At 40.5% G+C, this 20,406-nt stretch overlaps 1 non-coding gene across 4 annotated transcripts in view; it reads left to right on the top strand.

Annotated features, from left to right (window-relative positions):
- LOC100738624 (uncharacterized) overlaps positions 1-20,406 on the top strand; it is a 116,255-nt gene that overhangs the window by 28,513 nt on the left and 67,336 nt on the right. The window contains exon 4 of one of the 4 annotated variants that reach the window (XR_014818030.1): positions 14,339-14,393. The exons of the other annotated variants lie outside the window; for them this stretch is intronic. This is a non-coding gene — a transcript (uncharacterized LOC100738624). The remainder of the gene's footprint in view (positions 1-14,338; positions 14,394-20,406) is intronic. 4 annotated transcript variants of the gene reach the window in all.

Genomic DNA, 20,406 nt, shown 5'->3' with positions numbered 1-20,406 from the left:
AAAAATCTTGGGTTTTTATGTTGCATAATTGTGTGATTTCTAACTAGTGCTCTTTTGTTAATCCATTTGCAAATATTTACCTGTATCTTTCTCATTCTGAACATCCTGGAATTACTTGATACATCAAAATGCTATGTATTTCTTTGGCTGTTTAAATGACAATTACTAATTTCAAAAATGATTGTTTATAATTTAATTTTTCAGTTAGTCTTACTTTTTGATTAAGAAAGCAAAGCTACTTTATTCAAAAGACGTTTGACCATTTTTTTTTTTTTTTTTTTGGTCTTTTGAGGGCTGCACCAGCAGGATATGGAGATTCCCAGGCTAGGGGTCTAATCCGAGCTGTAGCCACCGGCCTTTGCCACAGCCACAGCAATGCCAGATCTGAGCTGTGTCTGTGACCCACATCACAGCTCACAGCAACGCTGGATCTTTAACCCACTGAGCGAGGCCAGGGATCGAACCCACAACCTCATGGTTCCTAGTCGGATTCATTTCCATTGAGCCACAATGGGAACTTCTGACCATATTTTTTTTAGGAAATTAGAAGTATTTCCTATGAGCATTTGAACATTCAGTACCATTTTTATTATTAAATATGTCATCCATGCACGTTGGTTTTGCCCCCTGATATATCTTTTCATCCTCACTGTCTTAGTCCAGGTGCCCTGTTAACTAGCTTTCTCTGTTTCTAGCATCAACTTTCTGCAGACTATGCAGAGCCAAGAGAATAATTTTTTTCTTGTTGATACTACCTTTTTTTTTTTTTTTTTGCGTGGCATACAGAGGTTCCTAGGCCAAGGATCGAACCTGTGCCCTAGCAGCAACCCAAGTCACAGCAGTGACAATGCCAGATCCTTAATCACTGAGCTACTAGGAAACTCCTGATATTATTTTCTTTCTTTCTTTCTTTTTTTTTTTTTTGTCTTTTTGCCTTTTCTAGGGCTGCTCCTGCAGCACATGGAGATTCCCAGGCTAGGGGTCTAATTGGAGCTGTAGCCTCCAGCCTACACCAGAGCCATAGCAATGTGGGATCTGAGCCGCGTCTGTGACCTACACCACAGCTCATGGCAATGCCAGATCCTTAACCCACTTAGCAAGGCCAGGGATCGAACCCGCAACCTCATGGTTGCTAGTTGGATTTCTTAACCACTGAGCCACGATGGGAACTCCTGATATTTCTTAAAAAAATTTTTTTTATTATCCCCCAAATGACTATTCATTGTAAAAAAGATCAGAAAATACAGATAAGTAAAAATCAGAAACACAAAGTATCTGTAATCCACCAGCCAGATAAACAGCTGCTAAAAATTTAGTATACATTCTCTCAGACTGTTTTAAACGTATAAATAGTAGAATGTTATGTAGGTTGAACCCTAGTCATTTTTGAATCTTCAATGAGAGGAGATTGAAAATAAACTGAATGAAGATTTGCGTCCTCACCTGCACCATAATGGATGGTGCATCGACTCTGCTGATGTACTCAAGTCAGACCATTGGTTAGTGATTAATAATTGGTTGATTTTATTTTAAAGGACCATATGGCCAAGTCATATACCTTATTGAGGTTATGGTTTCTCCTGAAAGAAATAGCTATCTCTGCTGTCTGTCACCCTAGGACTGGTCAACCCTGGAGCCTAAAACTTGGAAGGCAAGCTGAGGTGAGATAAAGGCATTTCTCTCTCTCTCTCTCTTTTTTTTTTTTTTTTTTTTTTGTCTTTCTGTCTTTTTAGGGCCACACCTGCAGCACATGGAGATTCCCAGGTTCAGGGTGGAATTGGAGCTATAGCTGCCAGCCTACGTCAGAGCCACAGCAACACCAGATCAGAGCTGTATCTGTGACTTACACCACAGTTCATGGCAATGCTGGATCCTTAACCCAATGAGCAAGGCCAGGGATCGAACCTGCAACCTCATGGTTCCTAGTCGGGTTCGTTTCCACTGTGCCACGACAGGAGCTCTGCATTTCTCTCTCTCTTTTTTTTTTTTTTTTTGTTGTTGTTGTTGCTATTTCTTGGGCCGCTCCAGCGGCATATGGAGGTTCCCAGGCTAGGGGTCGAATCGGAGCTGTAGCCACCAGCCTACGCCAGAGCCACAGCAACGTGGGATCCGAGCCACAGCAACGTGGGATCCGAGCCGCGTCTGCAACCTACACCACAGCTCACGGCAACGCCGGATGGTTAACCCACTGAGCAAGGGCAGGGACCGAACCCGCAACCTCGTGGTTCCTAGTCGGATTCGTTAACCACTGCGCCACAACAGGAACTCCTGCATTTCTCTTTTTAATACAAAAAGTTCCTTTAGGCTAAACTGAGAAACAGGACTCCAAGGCATTTCCGGTGAAGTAATAGCTGTGGTGACATGGAGGAGGCTGGGAGCAAATCCGCCTTATTAGTGACCAGGGGAATGCACTAGGCATGAACAGTAGAAATTCTGAGTTATTTTGCATATGATATGGTGCTTCCTTCCCAGTACTGGCAAAACCACAGTGAGACTCAGTGGAAATTATAGCCCGCTTCCTATTGAACTGTGGGGACACAAGGGAAGGAGTCCATTTGATTCTTGAGGCAAAATTAAATGACTTATATATACCACTAGAAAGACTGGACAGAGCAAAGATAGCTGGTAACTAAATGTAGTTGAAATACTCTCCAGATCTGGTCAGTAACTTAAATTTAGCAGTGACAGCAAGTGCGTAAATTATATTAGACAATTGACATTACCTTTTCAGCCTCAATGGGACTTAGTTTACTTGCACTGTGTGTTTTGCCATCCTGTGTGTGGCAATAACTTAACTGAATGACCTTTAAAAGGTAAAGTTTTCTTTTGGTGTCTGAGTTTTAGCTTGATAATAATTCTTTGAGAAAACAAGTCTTCATAAACAATGGGTGTCCATGTCTGTCTTTGACTTTATTGTTATCAACATCTTCATCGTTGACTGTCATTCACAGGTTTTGTAGAGTTGCGGGGAGGGGCGGTCCTGTGGTTAGTAGGCTCTCCCGCAGTATTTCCAGGTTGCCTTCAGTGATGTTTAGTGCTTTTTGTATGATCTCATGTGAAGGAACCTGGAGCTCTCCAATTCAAATCTATCTTGTTAATGCCTCCTTGTTCTACTAGTGGAAAGTAGATCTGAGACTTCCTGAGTCTCAAAAAGTGTTGTATGTACCAATTATTTTAACCTAATCTCTTTGAAGACAGCAATTAACATAGTATATTTAAATAGCTAAGTTTTCCCTCTGCACACCCTGACCTCTGAAATGTCACTGAGACCGTAGATCACATGTTACTTAGATCCGGGGAAGAGGTATTTCCAATAGACAGAAAAATAAATTCAGCCTTTCCATCCCTAAAGTTAGTTTTATTTCATTGTTATGCAGCAGAGTCAAATTGGGAATCTGTTCTGTAAGTTACCTTTTTTTCTTAAGGATACTCTTCCCACAGAGTTAGGCTAAGTATCTTTTCAGTCTTTTTCTGAGTGCTTTGCCTTCATGGATCTGCAGTGGGAATATTTTTAGTTTTTATAACAGCAAGATTATGTCTGAACTTTTTATGATGGAATAAAATACATCAAGATGATTGGTTTTTATAAATTGCTTTATACTGATTGAAGTAAATGCACACTAATATTTAAATATTTGTCTTCTCCTAAGGCCTAAGATAGCAGGTTGTTTATACCATTAGATCTCCAAGTTTCTCTTGCATCCTAATTGCTTGGAGAATACTGTGTTCCACCCTGAGTTTCTGAGTCAATGGGTTTGGGGAGGGGCCAAGAATTTACCTTTCTAACAAGTTTTTAGGTGATGCTGATGCTTCTGGCCTGAGTACCCCATTTGGGGAACCACTGACTTAAACACTCAGAGGGCTTGCTTGGATGCCAGAAAGTTTCTGTGGCTAATAAGACACAGACAGGGACCCCTTATGGATGTTCCAATTCTAAGACCTGTGGTCTTACATCTCCAGTGAGTTTCATGACCTTTGGAATTCTGGCCCAGGTAATGGGAGGGGGCTAATGCCATTAGCTCCAAATCAGCTGGAGAGTAGGCAGGGGTAAGAGTTTGTTATTTAGGTTTGTAGAATTTGAGTTGGAAGTTCTGGTGGAGGTGTGCTAACAGCCAGTAGAGATTGTGGGCCATCACTCAGGAGTAAGAACAGGGCTGCAGAATGAAGGAAAACTAAAAACTTATTGATGACCCAGTGATAGATGTCTGCATTACCTCATTTCATTTATCGCTCTCCTGAGGGTAGGGAATAGTATTTAAATATAATTTTTATTATTTATTTATTTATTTATTATTATTAATTTTTTTTTGTCTTTTTTGCTATTTCTTTGGGCCGCTCCTGCGGCATATGGAGGTTCCCAGGCTAGGGGTCGAATCAGAGCTGTAGCCACTGGCCTGCGCCAGAGCCACAGCAACGCGGGATCCGAGCCGCGTCTGCAACCTACACCACAGCTCACGGCAATGCCGGACCGTTAACCCACTGAGCAAGGGCAGGGACCGAACCCGCAACCTCATGGTTCCTAGTCGGATTTGTTAACCACTGGGCCACGACGGGAACTCCTATTTATTTATTTTTAATGGCTACACCTGCAGCACATGGAAGTTCCCAGGCCAGGGACTGAATCTGTGACCTATGTTACAGGTGCAGAAATGCTGAATCCTTTAACCCACTGGGCCAGGATGGGGATGTAACCTGCACCTCCACAGTGATCTGAGCTGCTGTAGTCAGATTCTTAACCCACTGTGCCAGAGCTGGAACATCATGGTATTTTTATTTTTAACGGATGAAGCAGGCAACTGAGACTTGGAAAGATTAGGTAACCTGTCATTGTGTAGGGCCCAAATTTGAGCCCCAGTTGGTCAATTTCTTCATTATATCTGCAGAGGAGCAGGTTTGAGAAGGCAAGGTAAGCATAGTGTTCTTTATTGCAAAGGGATCCAGTGGGATGAAGGCTGAGAAAAGGAGAGCAGTTAGATTTGCTGTCTGAAAAGAAAACCTTTAGTATTTTGATTGGGGGTAAGTCCCTTAACAGCAGAGGGTAAGGAAGGAGAGGCCATAGGTAAAAATTCACTTTTGAGAAAAATTGGTTTTAAAAGGAAAAAGACAAGAGAATGATATCTTGAGGATTAAGCCTTCCCTCATATCGTCCCCTGTTATGGACTGAATGTTTGTGTCCCTCCCCTCCAGATTCCTTTGTTGAGGCTCTAGTCCCTGCAATGTGATGGTATTTGGAAGTGGGGTGTTTAGGAGGTAATTAGGGTTAGAATAGGTTGCAAGGTGGGTCTCTCATGATGGGATTAGTGCCCTTATATTATATTATATTATTAGTGCACCCGAAAAAGCCCTTGTGAGGACATAACAAGAGAGTAGCCATCTGCAAGCCAGGAAGAAGACCCCCACCAGAAGCAACTACTCTAGCCCCAGGATCTTAGACTTCCAGCCTCCAGAACTGTGGGAAAACAAATGTGTGTTGTTTCGCCACCCAGTCTGTAGTATTTTGTCATAGTAGCCCAAGCTAAGCCAGTAAGTACCCATGCAAACTGGTGGTTTGTATATTCAGACCTGGTCCATTCAAAGGTTCTCTAAAGTCTTTGAATACATCAAATTGGCATTTCTTAGTGTTTTTTTTTTTTTTTTTTTTTTCTCCATCCCTACTTCTGTTCAAACACTAACAAGCAGGGTATTCCAGTCTTGTCAGGATTTTCCTGCCAAATCTACCTCATTATGTAACTGGGTGAGGTGTGTGTTGCCTCTTACATAAGAACCGGTTTTTCTGTCATTTGTCGAGCTGGATTGAGCTACTTCTCTTTTGCTGGTATTCATGTGATACGTGGGGTGGTGAAGGTGGTGTTAAAAGAGTAGCTTGTGTGGCTTTCAGCTTTAGTTTGAGCTTTAGAGCTGATGAGCTAATGTTCTTAACACTTATTCCTAAGAAAATTAACTCTATTTTATTTACATCTTTGAAGTGTTTAGGGAACTTTCCAAAATAAATGAAATGCCAAGTTATTCATCCATGTGGGTTGCTCCATTCATATAAAAGAGAGTGTAAAATGTTATTTCATTTCTGCTATGAAATTATTTTATCATTTGATTTGGAAGTTGTATAAATGACTCTAGTTTTTTTTTTTGTGTTTTTTTTTGCGGCATGACTAAAAAGATTCTTAGTTGATTTATTACTGAACTCCCAAACATTTAACAGGTGGAGCCAAGAGAATGAACAGCATATTAAACATGAAGTGAAAGTGGTTGTCAAATTCTTTTTAGAACCAGGCAGAAGATAAAATAATGAATACATTACCAAGATCCTAATTGGTGTTGAAGGGAAAATGATATTACTGATATCACATGACTTCTCTGAACTAAAATAAGTCTCTTAAATGACATATGATGCCATGAGTGTAGCCCAAAAAATGATGTATTGGTTTTTATTTTCTCTGAAGCATACCCTAGCTAAATTGTCAGAACTGCTAGGAATTCTTCTTGAGGATAAATATGAAGACTGTGTGAGGGCATGATCTTATTCTTCAGCAGTAAGAGAACTCAAGAGTAAACAGCACTCAAACTTTCCCGAACGCCAGCCCTCCGAGTGGGTGAAATTTAAGAGCTATCGCAAAAGATTAGGGAATCATATCAGCAGTCCTTGACATGGTCTTTTACAGGCCAGCAGTGACACTCTTCTTCTCCTTATAAGTCACCTGAAAGACACCTCCAATTTTAGCTTTGGGTTACACACTGAACAGATGAATCACCCACTGGACCCCCTGCATGTACTAGTAATTTATTTTGCCATTGCCTTTCTTTTTTTTTAATTGCAGTATAGTTGACTTACAATGTTGTGTTAATTTCTGCTGTACAGAAAAGTGATTCAGTTATATATATATAATATATATATATATTATATATATATATATATATACACATTAAAAAAGTATTCTTTTCATTGTGGCTTATCACAGGACATTAAATATAGTTCTCTGTGTTATGCAATAGGACCTTGTTGCTTATTCCCCCTCTGTGTATAGTGGCTTACATCTGCTAACCCCAACCTCCCACTCCATCCCTCTCCCAGCCTCCTCCCCCTTGGCAACTATAAGTCTGCTCCTGTCCAATCATTACCTTTCTGGGTCTCTGTTTGCTCATCTGTAAAAGGGGGATAATAGCAGCAGCCACCTTACAGAGTTGTTATGAGGATTAACTGTGAATGCGTGTAAAGCCCTTAGAACTATGCCTGCTGCAGAGTAAGCCCCCAATTGCACTACATATATTACCTAGAAGGGAAAGTGGAATACGTCATCTCCCCAGAAGTTGTCAGCAGTGAGTGACTGAAGGGTGGTTCAGAGGCAGACTGGATGGTGTTGGTGCAGAAGAAGCTGCCCAGAGGGGCACATCATGGTTGAGGTCCATCCTGTTCGCTTGGGACAGCTCTCTTTGGGACAGTGTCTCCCTGTGGATGGCTGGGGAAAGCAGGAGCAAATTGTCTGAATTCCCTTCACAAGAGCATCTGTTTGCATCCTGATTGAGGTCATCTCTGAGCACAAGTTCCAGCCTGGGCAGCTTCTATGGGATGCTACGTTTAAGACTCAGGACCCACCTAGAAGTAGGAAAGGGCTACTTCCTTTCCATGTTCTCATCTCTTATCTCCGTAGGGGTGGAGAAGCATGTGGCTTGGCTCTTTAAGCAGGTATGGACAGATACTTTTCTCAACACCCAACTCTGATCAGAGAATCACAAAGCCGCCTCCAGATGTATATTTAGAAATGTTGCCATGGTCACTGTTTCCCATTTGGGCATCTGTCCTGTGGCTATTTCTGCATGCAGGTGAGGCTCTCCCGCCCTCACTTTACTCAAGCCAGGCTTTGCTGTTACTTTTTCCTGGAGGCTCTCAGCCTTCATACCAGTTCATCAGAAAAATTCCTGGGCTCACAAAACTTCATGGCAGTGAAATGTTTTTAATTCCAGCCTATGCAGGATTCGTCTGACCAGGGTGAGGCTGTTTTAAATAAGTATTATGTAGCGCTTTTCCATTGTTGGCAAATACTGATGCAATAATTGTCCAATAATACTTCGAAGAGGATCATTTTCCAAATATGATCATGATAACATTTTTTTCTTGGCAGTTAGCAACTGTGGAGAGATGGCACATAAAGAAAATGATTAATATGGGACTCTGTGGTTGCTGTGAAATTGCAAAGTTGGATTTTTAAAAATGTGTTTTAGGGGTCACAAAAGGAGCAGCGAGAAAGGTTAACGCTGATTCCATCAGTGACTAGGAAAATCTAGGGCGAATAGCAGTGGGGTAATGGATAGGATGTCTGACAGTGATGGGGTTTGCTTCCTGCAGATTTCTAGCACCTGGCTGTCTAAATGTGTGAATATTCTACATATGGAGAACATGAATTTGCAATGTTTGGATTAAAGGTCTTGTAAATTATTTTGTAAGCTTCTTCTGGTGGGCAGGGACTGTCTAATACTTAGGCTTTGTCTTACCCCAAGTTCCTAACTTCAGTATATTCACAACAGAGATTGCTTTTTGGGATGAAGAGAGGAAATAACCATATACATAAATAAATTGCAGAGTGTATTTGATAAATATTTTAAGTGAAAATGTGGTCTTCTTGTCTGTGAGAGAAGCTCATAGGTATTCTTGAGCAGATTAGTTTAAAATGGTCTATTTCTACTTTATCATTCTGGTTTGGGGGTTTGGAAGATTTAAGTGCTATCGAAATGTATATAATATGAAATTTTCCTAATGCAGTTAAAATCTTGCCCCCATTTTTCTTAAGTTTGAATGCCTAAGGGAGTTTTGATAGATATATTAACATCTAAAATAATGCCAAAATGTATAAAACAAGGTTAAGCTAGTAAAGTTTCCTTTACCACTAACCCAAGCCATTTGTAGACCTGCCTTCTTTACTTTTTTCAAGAGCTTCCCAAACCTAGAAATACATACCAACCCAGTGCCCAGCATGAAACATAAATTGTCTCTTTGGAGTGTGGGAGTTTGCATTTTTTTAAATTTTGGTGTCTTTTTAGGGCCACATCTGTGGCATATGGAAGTTCCCTAAGCTAGGGGTTGAATCTGAGCTGTAGCTGCTGGTCTACACCACAGACAAAGCAACCCAAGATCTGAGCCATGCCTGCAACCTACACCACAGCTCACGGCAATGCCGGATCCTTAACCCACTAAGCAAGGCCAGGGATCGAACCTGTGTTCTCATGGATGGTGGTCAGATTCGTTTCCACTGAGCCATGATAGGAACTCCATGCATCTCTTTTTATTAATTCCTTAAAATGATGAAATGTTGTAGACCTATAAGAAGTATCTGTCCACTGACAGATGATTGGATTAAGAAGATATGGTATATATATACACAACGGAATACTACTCAGCCATAAAAAAGAACAAAATAATGCCATTTGCAGCAACATGGGTGGAACTAGAGACTCATACTAAGTGAAGCAAGTCAGAAAGAGAAAGACAAATACCATATGATATCACATATCTAGAATCTAATATATGGCACAAATGAACCTTTCCACAGAAGAGAAAATCATGGACATGGAAAACAGACTTGTGGTTGCCAAGGGGGAGGAGAAGGGAATGGGATAGATAGAGAATTTGGTATTAATAGATGCAAACTATTGCCTTTGGAATGGATAAGCAATAAGAACCTGCTATGTAGCACTGGGGACTATATCTAGTCACTTATGATGGAGCATGATAATGTGAGAAAAAAGAATGTATACATGTATGTGTGACTGGGTCACCTTGCTGTACAGTAGAAAATGGACAGAACACTGTAAATCAGCTATAATGGAAAAAATAAAAATCATTATAAAAAAAGAAGTATAGATGATAGTATAATGCGCACTTGACATACTGATCATGTGGTTTATGATCACAAACACAGCTGAGGTCCCCATGAAACCTTATTATCTTCCTCCATCCTCCCCAGTTTTCATGCTTTTACTATATATATATACATATGTAGCCTTAAAATTATAGTATTTTGGGCATGTCTTTAATTTTTCTATAGATTGTATTGTACTGTGTGTATCCTTCAAAAAACTTTTTTTTTTGGTTTGCTTAATGATATAAATCTGTATATTTTATGCAGTTTTTAATTTTTTATTGATTGATTTTTTAAAAATTGAAGTAGAATTGATTTATAGTAGTGTGTTAGTTTCAGGTGTACAGTGTTTAACAATATATTTTTGGGATTTAACCATGTTGACAGATGTAGCTCTATTTTGTTTTATTTGGTGTTTTATTAGGCAAAAATGTTTTAGGCAGACATTTTTTTCAGCTGTTCTCTCTTTGATCAGTTGTTTCAGACTTTTCTCAGTGTCCATGAGTATTGGGTTAAACATTCTTTAATATTTCTCCATATCTCTTATGCAAGAATCTCCTTAGGGAAATGCATGTGGGAGTGGAATTGCCGGATCCTAGGCTGTGCACATTTTTACCAAGAGTAGCTCTGGCCAAATTGTTCTCTAAAGTGTGAACCAGTCGACAGTTTCCCTGAACAGTGTTACTGTTGCTCCATATTCTCACTCACACTTATCATAAGAATTTTTTGGAGTTCCCGTTGTTGTGGCTCAGCGGTTAACAAATCTGACTAGCATCCATGAGGATGCAGGTTCTATCTCTGGTCTTACTCTGTGGGTTAAGGATCTGGCGTTGCCATGAGCTGTGGTATAGGTCGCGGACATGTCTTGGATCCTGCATTGCTCTGGCTGTGGTGTAGGCTGGCAGCTACAGCTCTGATTTGACCCCTAGCGTGGGAACCTCCATATGCTGAGGGTGTGGCCCTAAAAAAAAAAAGGAATTTTTCATTTTTTACCAATGTGATGAATGTAAATAGCACATTTTATTGTTTTTATTTTTATTTTTTTACATTTTATTGTTTTAATAGGCATTTTCCCAATTGCTACTGAAGTCAAACAGTTTTTTATATGTTTATTGACCATTCTGGTTTCCTCTTTTGAGAATTATATCTTGTGGCTCATTTTTTATAATGATTTTTATTTTTTCAATTATAGTTGGTTTACATTGTTCTGTCAGTTTCTACTGTTCAGCAAGGTGACCCAGTCACACATATATATACATCCTTTTTATTTTTCTCACATTATTGCTCATTTTTAAAATGTTATTTATCTTCTTAAGAGTTCTTTATAATATTTGGTCACTAATATTTTTTCCTCCCAGTCTGCTGTGGTTATTTATTTATTTACTTATTTTTGCTTTTTTGCTTTTTAGGGTTGCAGGTGCGGCATGTGGAAGTTCCCAGGCTAGAGCTACAGCTACTGGCCTACGCCACAGCCACAGTAATGCCAAGTGTGAGCTGCATCTGCAACCTACACCACAGCTCAAGGCAACACTGGATCCTTAACCCAGTGAGTGAGGCCAGGGATCGAACCTGCATCTTCATGGATACTAGTCAGGTTTGTTTCCGCTGAGCCGCAATGGGAACTCCTGGCTTTTGATTTTTAAATGTCTTTTAATTAACAAATAATTTACTAATTTACTAATTATTTCCTAAGTATTTATTTTACATACTCTGGGATCATAGTTTCCAAGTTTTTTCCTTAAGTATTTTAAAGTGTCTTTTTTTTCCTCCCATGTAGCTTTTAATGCATCTGCAATTGAATTTGTAAATTGTGTAGGGTAGGGGTCTAATTTTACTTTATTTTTCCATATAAATAATCAGTTATTCTAGCATAACTTATTTTTTAAAATTTATTTTATTGACATATAGTTGATTTGCAATGTTGTGTTAATTTCTGTTGTGCAGCAAAGGGATTTATTCATATGTATATATATAAGTGAATATACATATAACTGAATATATATAAATTCAATCACATATATATATGTTTATATATAGAATATGAACAAGAATATATATATACATATACATTATGTTTCATATTCTTTTCCATATGATTTATTACATGATACTGAATATAGTTCCCTGTGCTGGTCAATAGGACCTTGTTGTTTATCCATTCTGTATACAGTAGTTTGCATCTGCTAATCCCAAATTCTCAATCCATTCCTCCACTCCACCACCCTTGGCAACCACAAATCTGTACTCTACTAGTATAATTTATTGAATGCAGTTTCTATGCTGGGAATTTTTATAAATCTTGTATGGGGTTTGTTTAGCTTCCTGAAATTAAGGGATCAGATTATTTTCAATATCTGGAAAAAGTTAAGACACTATCTCTTTGAATATTTTCTTTTCTGCATTCTTTTTATTTTCTTTTTTTGGAGTTCATAACTATGTTAGAACTTCTAATTTTATCTTTCATTTTTTTTTTTTTTACTTTTTCTTATTTTTCAATCCTTGATTTTCTGTCTTGCCTTCTGTGCAATTTCCTCAGATTTAAGTTCCCTTTTAGTAATTTTTTTCTGCAGCTGTATCAACATACTGTTTAACATTTCCATTACATTTTAATTTCAATGACTTTTTCATTTATATAACTTGTACTTTACTCTTTTTCAAATCTACTGTCTCTTTATTATTCTTTCATGTATTCAATTTTTTGCTTATCTTTATTATGCTAATAATACATACATTATATGCCTTTATTATATTTGTACTTATTTCCTGTTTCTGGTAATTTAGATACTTGTAGTTGTTTTACCACATGTTGAGTAGTTTGGTTTTCAGTATGTTTTTCTTGTTTATCTGTAAATTTTGGATTGTGAACTCATTTTAAGTGGGACTTTTTGGTGGAAATCTTGTATAACCTACAGAGCAGATTTTAATTTCCTTTGCTATGGAGATTTCCAGGTTGGCAGGAATATTTTGTTGTGGTGGTTAATTTTTGGTGGCAGACATCTCCAGACAATGGAATAGGCTCATGATTATACATTTTGGGGAGAGATAATTATTTTTTCCACCTCAAGTCTGGGCCAAGATAGTTTTCCTTTTTTGGATGGCATTTTGTTATCATTACAGTATCCCTTTTGCAGAGGGGTAAAAGCTTCTGGAATCTCTCTTGATTCAGGAGCCTCAGTTTAATCTCTCTTTCTTCTCGTCTGCTACTTATAATTAAGAACCTGACATTTTGGTTGTAAAGACATGTAAAACACTGTGAAGCTGTCTAATATCACCAGCTTATTCTTATCTTTCTAGTTTAAGTTTCTCAATCATTTTTGGCCACTGTGTATTTCTCTTGCTTTATTATCTTTAGTTTTATAGGGGGAGTTTTTTCTAGTTTTTCCCATCCCCAAACTACCAGAAAGAAAAGTCTCTCTGCTGGACTCTTAAAGCCTAGGGTATTCAGATAAGGCTGTCCAGTTAGAAAGAAAATGATTTAAACAGTGAGAGAGCCAAACAGAGTATAATATACATGTGTTTACTTTAAAATTTTGTCTTGTGCCTTTGCCTGCATTGAACTGTATTTTTAGGGAAATAACTTGTTCTTGACTAAAAATGTTTTTATTCTTTTAACAAGTTGTTACTAAGCATCTAATGCCTGCGCCACAGCATGGGATGCACTTTCATTTTCAGTTTCTAAAAGATAAACCCATGTTTGAATTGGAAAAATGACAATCAGTGCTCTGCAGATCTTCCATGTGAAAACTGTGTCCTTAAAACCAAACAAAAAGGAGATTACATGGTGCTGGAATTTTGACAATGTTGTCAAAAACTGTTGGCCATTAAAAGCAATTAGCCCATTGTTCTTATTAACTGAATGTGCAACTGAACGGGGCTTAAAGGGTTCAGAATCTGAATATGATTTGATCTCTTTTTTTTGCAAGTAATTATGACTCAAAGAAAGACTCAGTAGATAGATCTACAGTTATACAAATGTGCTCCTTTGGAAATGGGTATTCTGCTCTTTGTATCAATCTTCTAGAAGATGAGCTTTTCCAGTTCTGCAAGCATGGTTTACTTGGCCCGAGAATACATAGGGACACCCATTCACATATATTAATTTGGCTGAGAGATAAAGCAAGAGTACAGTGGGTGATGACCCTCATCCTGCTACACCTTGCCTGAAAGGTCACTGCAATGGATCTTGAAGCAAAGTGTTCTTTTGAGAAAAACTATTTAGAACTGAAAAATAACTCAAATTTTAATAAAAAGTTTCTATGCCCTTACATGGTTAAGGGACCTCTAGGTATAAGAATGAATAGGAATTCTGTTTCGAGGTCACTCTGACCTTGAAGCAAGCTGGAGCACAAGCAATCGCCATTGCTCTTCCCACAGCCCCAAACTATTGTGAGGTGGCTCAGAAACCATGAAGGACACCCTTTGAGTAAAGACAGAAGGGCACATATCCATTACTGAATTGTTGTGCAGTCTCTGACATTTTCCCACAGGTGCCTGAGATGTCCATGAGACCCCAGTAGCCAAGACTGATGGAGAAGTCTGGAGGTACTTATTTTGCTTCTCCCGTGATTGTGTTGATTAGCAAGGCTGAGAAACTGCCATGATCCCTAGCACTGAATTTGTGATTTCTTTGACTGCATAAATGATCAATAAAGAAGGAATGATTCATTAAAAACCACTTGATGAGACCCTACTAGGTTCTTGGGTTGAAGGGACAGAGGCAATTAAGAAATAGTTCCTGCCTTAAAGGTACAGGAGGCAGAGGGGTTTACAAACCATTCCAATATGATATGATGAGAGCAGTGTGAATGGAGGAGGGCCACAGATTGGGTAGTGGGACCGTGGAGGGGGGGACAGGAAAGGATTCCTAGAGGAAGTGACCTCTGGCTTGCATAAGAATAGAGGTGTATGTGTGCCAAAGGAAGTGTCCTCAGCCGTAAGAGAAAAGCAAAACTCAGGTAGCCGTTACCTAAGAACATGGCACATAGGGCTATTTCTTGAGGTACAGTGCCCATTTGATTATCCTAGTTTTGTTTTGATCATCTTGGTAATTGAACCTCTGCTGTTATGTGCAGTCATTTTCAGAAGCAAAAGTATATCACCTTCTGAAGACCTGAGATGGTTTATCTCATAATGGACATCCAGACAGTGCATGCTCCATCACCCACTTACCTCTGCTCCATGTCTCCCCCATCCCATCCCAACATTAACCTGGGTCCCCAATTATCTGCAATCCTGGATCTTGTCCTCTTCTTTCCATTCAAAAATCATTTCCTCAAGTTCTGCCGTTTTTGAACTGCTGTGGATTTTCAGCAATGTGCAGCTAAAATAAAGCAATGGAAAAAGCACCCATAGGAGTTGCATCCTGGGCGGTTTAACCTCATCGGTGGAAATGGCAAAGAGAGAGCCAGGATCTTGAAAAAAACTGAAGGTGGCAGTAGAGGAACAAACATTTTTTCTGGTCCTGCTGCTGAAAAAAAGCCAGATGAGGAATTCTAGTTTCACTCAATTTTCTCTCACTTTGTATTATTTCATTTCCTGTTTCCCATTTCCCTTATTTTTATCCCTAGTTCAGTCACCCCCCTTTCTTCTCTCTGATTCTCTTTCTCTGTGTCTTCCTAATTGCTTTTGAAAGCTTCGTGCGGGCTTTCAAAGATATCAATCTAGTTGTTTTTTTTTTTGTTTTTCTCCCCTGTTCATCCAGAGATCTCAACTATGCCATTCTTTGCCTTTTCATCCATCTAAGCTTTACTAAATAAATGGACTCTAAGAACATGATCTTTAACATAAAACGTACCAAAATAACACTGGGTGGGTAAAATTAGCAAAGGTGTGATTTTAGGCAATTGGAGGATTTCTAGCCAGCAGCTGAACTACTTAAGTGACATCACAGGAATATCTACCTTAGGCGTCCGCCAGCTATTACTGAGGGTCAAATCTGGTCTGTCATTGTTTGTGTAGATGAAGTTTTACTGGGATGTTGTCTTGCTCCTTTGCTCACACCAATAGTCCATGAGTGCTTTGCCTGACAAGAGTAGAATTAAGTGGTCTTGATAGGGACTGGGTGGCCTACAAAGCCTAAAATGCTTCCTGGCTCTTTATAGTTTGCCGACCCCTGTTCCTAGTGTCTGTATTAATCTCCCGAGGCTGAAGTATGCTGCAGTAGCAAATCATGGAAAACCTCCGTGGTTTCTGACAGAAGGGTATCTTTCACTCTCATGATGCAATCTAGAGGGTCAGGTTCAGTGTTTCACTCCAGGATGCAGGCTGAAGGAGCAGCCCCCATGTGCAATGGTGCTGATTAGGGAAGGGGGAAACCAGAGAAGGTAGCATCAGGATAGCTCATCACTTTCACTCCTGTTCCTTTGGCTAAGTGGGTCTCCAGGCCAAATCTGGGGGAGGAAGAATGTCTCTCCTGCAGGGACTTTGGGGAGGTAGAGGCCTGGTTAGGAAGATGCAAAGAGAGAACTTTGACGATCATAATACAGGCTCTTATGGTGGCTCCTTAGCTTTTTTTTTTTTTTTTTTTTTTTAATTTTTATTTCTTTATATATATTTTTTTTCTACTGCACAGCATGGTGACTCAGTTACACATAGACATAGAAATAAATACTTCTACAAGGCCTTAGGGCAGAAGGTGAATCATTTTTGTCTCCTCTTCCCTTGAAGCATGTGAGCATATGGGTCCTGAAGTGAGTGCAGCCTCAGAAGGTTCTGAGTTCTGGGAGTATAAGGAGATCTCAGAGCTTGTATGTTCCTGGCAAGAACACCTGTCTAGCCCTAATGCATCCTGGCACTCACACCCTCTGCTCACCATTTGCTGTGAGATCCTCAGGGTTCCTTTCACCATGTCCTTGGTGTCACAGACAGAGTTCCCTGAGAAGGAGATTGAACACAGGTGGCTGGCTCACCTGGTGAGTTCTCTCAGCATCGCCAGCCATGGGCGGTGGCGGGGGAAGCAGGATGAGGACGGGGTAGGGAGGTTGTGCAGGGACCTGCACAGATCCTGCAGATCCTGTTTTATTTTATTTTATTTTTGTCTTTCTAGGGCCACACCCGCAGCATATGGAGGTTCCCAGGCTAGGGGTCTAATCAGAGCTGTAGCCACTGGCCTATGCCAGAGCCACAGCAACGTGGGATCCAAGCTGCATCTGCGACCTACACTACAGCTCACAGCCACGTTGGATCCTTATCCCACTGAGCGAGGCCAGGGATTGAACCCACAACCTCCTGGTTCCTAGTTGGATTCGTTAACCACTGAGCCATGACGGGAACTCCAACTCTCATGGTGTTTTAGAGTGGCGGTGGTTGAGGTAGGCCAAGGGGCCAGACATTCCGACTCTGCATTGACCAGTCATGAGGGGGCAGGGGTGCCAGGAAGGGGTGTGATGTTGAGTAAGGGAGCTCTCTTCATCCACTTCCTGGAGAAGAACTCCAGGAAGCTGTCAGCACCAACAGCTTAGCGGCTGGGACATGAGTGCTCTTGTCCTAGAAAAGGGGGTGGGGATCTGGGAAGGTCACTGCAGCATCTACCACACCCCGTCTACTCCATGCACCCCTGGAAGTACAGGGTGCCCAGCATTCCCCAGCCCTTGAATTCTCAGCTCCATTCAGTTCTAAACATGCCCTACTCCCCAACAAACCCTGACTCTCCTACTGAGCTCTTTCAAATTCAAGGCCAGTCAGCAGCACACTTCTCTATATTTGCAAGTTCTTCTCTAATCCTTCCCTTCATCTTCTTGCTCTAAGTGAAGCCAAGTTCTTCGAGGCCACTGATTCCCCTGCTGACCTTTCAAAGGGTACTGTTTTCTTGCCCGCAGCCTCTATCCCCTAGGATGCAGAGGTGCAGGAGGCATCCTCCTTTTCCCCACACTGCCACTTACAGGCCCTGCAGGATCCAATGATTCATCAAATAGAAGCAGTACCCACTCCTTTACTTATTTTAGCATCTATTAAGAAATGACCATCTTGTAGGATGTAGTTCCTGTACAGCCTAAGTGTTTGTAGTGTTTAAAGTGTACTTTTGAGCTAACACATGAGAAAACCACAGGCCTACGGGGTTTGCTAGAATTGCTGGCTCCTGCTGAATGCCATCCCTTCTTTACTCCAGGGCTCTGCTGTATCTTACATGTGTGCATGGCAACATCTTCTCTCCTTGTACAAACTCCAGTAGATTTGAGCTTGCATCACACCAGCAAAGTATTTTGGAAACTCTGGGGCCAAGAATCCTCACAAAAAATCTAAGGAAAGAGTTTGGGGGAATTGGGCTCCCTCTTGGCCATCCTTTACGGGGCTCAGGACTGTGATTCCCCCACACTGGACTCTGATGGCGTGTCAGGGCAAAATATGAGTGGAAGGGGCCTTATGGGTTCCTTACTTCTAACTGATGGTGAACAGTGAGCCACTTGGCCCAGCCCTGGAAACACTCAGTGGAGCTTGGTAGAAAGTCTGAGGTGTTGCTCTTTTTACAACGCCAGGTCCTTAAATGCTAGGCCACCATTGAATTCTCAAGAAATCTTAATAAGCCAGTTCTATTCAGGAAGCCTGCAAGGGGTAAAGTGGCCATGACCACGTGGAGCAGAGGGGACCCACCTGGGGGATGAATCATCTCACCTTTTGCTTCCGATCCCCCGGGAGATCATTGGCAAGTTACTTCCTGCTACGGACCTCTCTTCTCCTCTGTAAAATAAAGGTATTGGCTCAAGAGGACCTGAAAGGTCCCTCCAGCTCAGTCATTCCTGAGGTGCTGTGGACTTTTTCTTTTTCCAGTACAGGTTGTTCTTCCAGCTTTAAATGAGCCCTGCCCGGCCGCTCCCTTGTCTTATGGTAACATGTTAGTTGTGATCCTCCCCAGTCTCCACCCCAGTCCTGTGGTTTTTATCTTTCTTTTCATTGTTTTCTTATTCATATCTAATCTGGGTTGGTTTACAAACTTTCTGTAAAAATTGAAACTGACTAGCATACATCCATTGAGGTATTAATCTGAGCCGCACACTGGGGACACAGACAGAAAAGTCGGGGCTCTGTCTCCAGTCCTACACAGTTGGGTAGAAACACCAGTGAGCGCTTTTCCTGCAGATTCCATCTTAAAGACTCTAGGTACTCATGAATATTGTCACCCTGAGAATTTTATTTATGCATTTCCAAAAACAATTTAAGGAAGCTACCAGTAGCTATAAATGCCAGTGGTGCTGAGCATGTTTCTCTGTTTCTTTGGTGCAAAGACAATATGTACCTTCTGTCTAATATTACTCTGGTTAGGCTACTTCCATTTTGCAGAATTATCTTACTGTGACAGTGTTTTTAAACAATGGTGAAAACGCTAAGCAAAAAGCAGGATGTTCAAAATTCTGAGGCCTCAGATTTGAATGGAAAGCATGCCCAGCAATGGATCTGTGGACCGGCAGTGCTTTCTGAGATGAAGGGAGGCAGAAGTCGACTTGGGTGACTTAAAAGGCACCAGAGCTCCCTCTAAGGGTGATAGTTACTCAATTAGTTTGCTGACCTGTTGTACTTCTGCTTGGAGAATAAACTTGATTTAGAACAAAGGCAATCTGTCTATTCCCAACTTTTGGAAAGAGCTAATGGGCTGGGAAATGACAACTTCCCAGGTGTCCATAGTGAGGTTTGCTCTGTGTCTTGAAAACAGGTTCAGAATATCCAGTTGTCAGAGCTCCCTTAGTGGCTCAGCAGATAACGAACCTGAGGAGGATCCATGAGGATTCGGGTTTGATTCCTGGCCTTGCTCAGTGGGTTAAAGATCAGGTGTTGCCTTGAGCTGTGGTGTAGGTTGCAGATGCGGCTTGGATCCTGCATTGCTGTGGCTGTGGCTGTGGCCAGTAGCTGCAGCTCTGATTTGACCCCTAGCCTGGAAACTTCCATGTGCCACAGGTGTGGCCCTAAAAGGCAAAAAAAAAAAAAAAAAAAAAAAAAAATCCAAGGAAAATAATTTCAGTGATTTTTGAATGGTCCCTCTGTTCCTCTTCATTATCTTAAAAATTAGAGAATTAAGGACATTATATTTTATGTACTTTATGGCTGCAATTTGGTTACTTTTTTGATAGTTTTATTGATTATTAATTATTGTTGACATTTATTATTAATTATATCAACTATCCACAAGAATTATATCGACTTCCTATATGATTTGAAAAACGCTAGAAAATATGTCTGCTATTAAAGGGTATTTAATTAGGAAAAAAAAAATTTTAGGGAGTTCCTTGTGGCATAGAGGGCTAAGGATCTGGCATTGTCACTGCAGTGGCTGGGTTGCTGCTGTGGTGTGGTGTCACTCCCTGGCCTGGAACTTCCACATGCTGCAGGTGTGGCCAAAATAAACAGAACTAAACAAGACAAAGCCATTTTAGGAACTATACCTTTTCTATGTATTATCCCATCTCTGTTTTATCACCATCTCCGAGGTCTCATTTCCTCCCCTGAATTGCTGGATTTTGGAAGCAGAACACTATTTTGTTCCCTTTCGTGTTCATCCCAATTCCACATGACTCATACAAAAAGAGTGTAGTAAACGCTTGGTTTAATGTCATGGATTTGAGAA

Source organism: Sus scrofa, chromosome 10 (genome assembly GCF_054392235.1).
Source record: "Sus scrofa isolate SSC_HxYL_T2T_F1_AM1 chromosome 10, Sscrofa_HxYL_maternal_Yorkshire_Landrace_v2.0, whole genome shotgun sequence".
In the NCBI taxonomy this organism is placed as follows: Eukaryota; Metazoa; Chordata; class Mammalia; order Artiodactyla; family Suidae; genus Sus; species Sus scrofa.
Note: the sequence above shows the minus strand (reverse complement) of the source record. Positions and strands in the feature narration are given on the sequence as shown.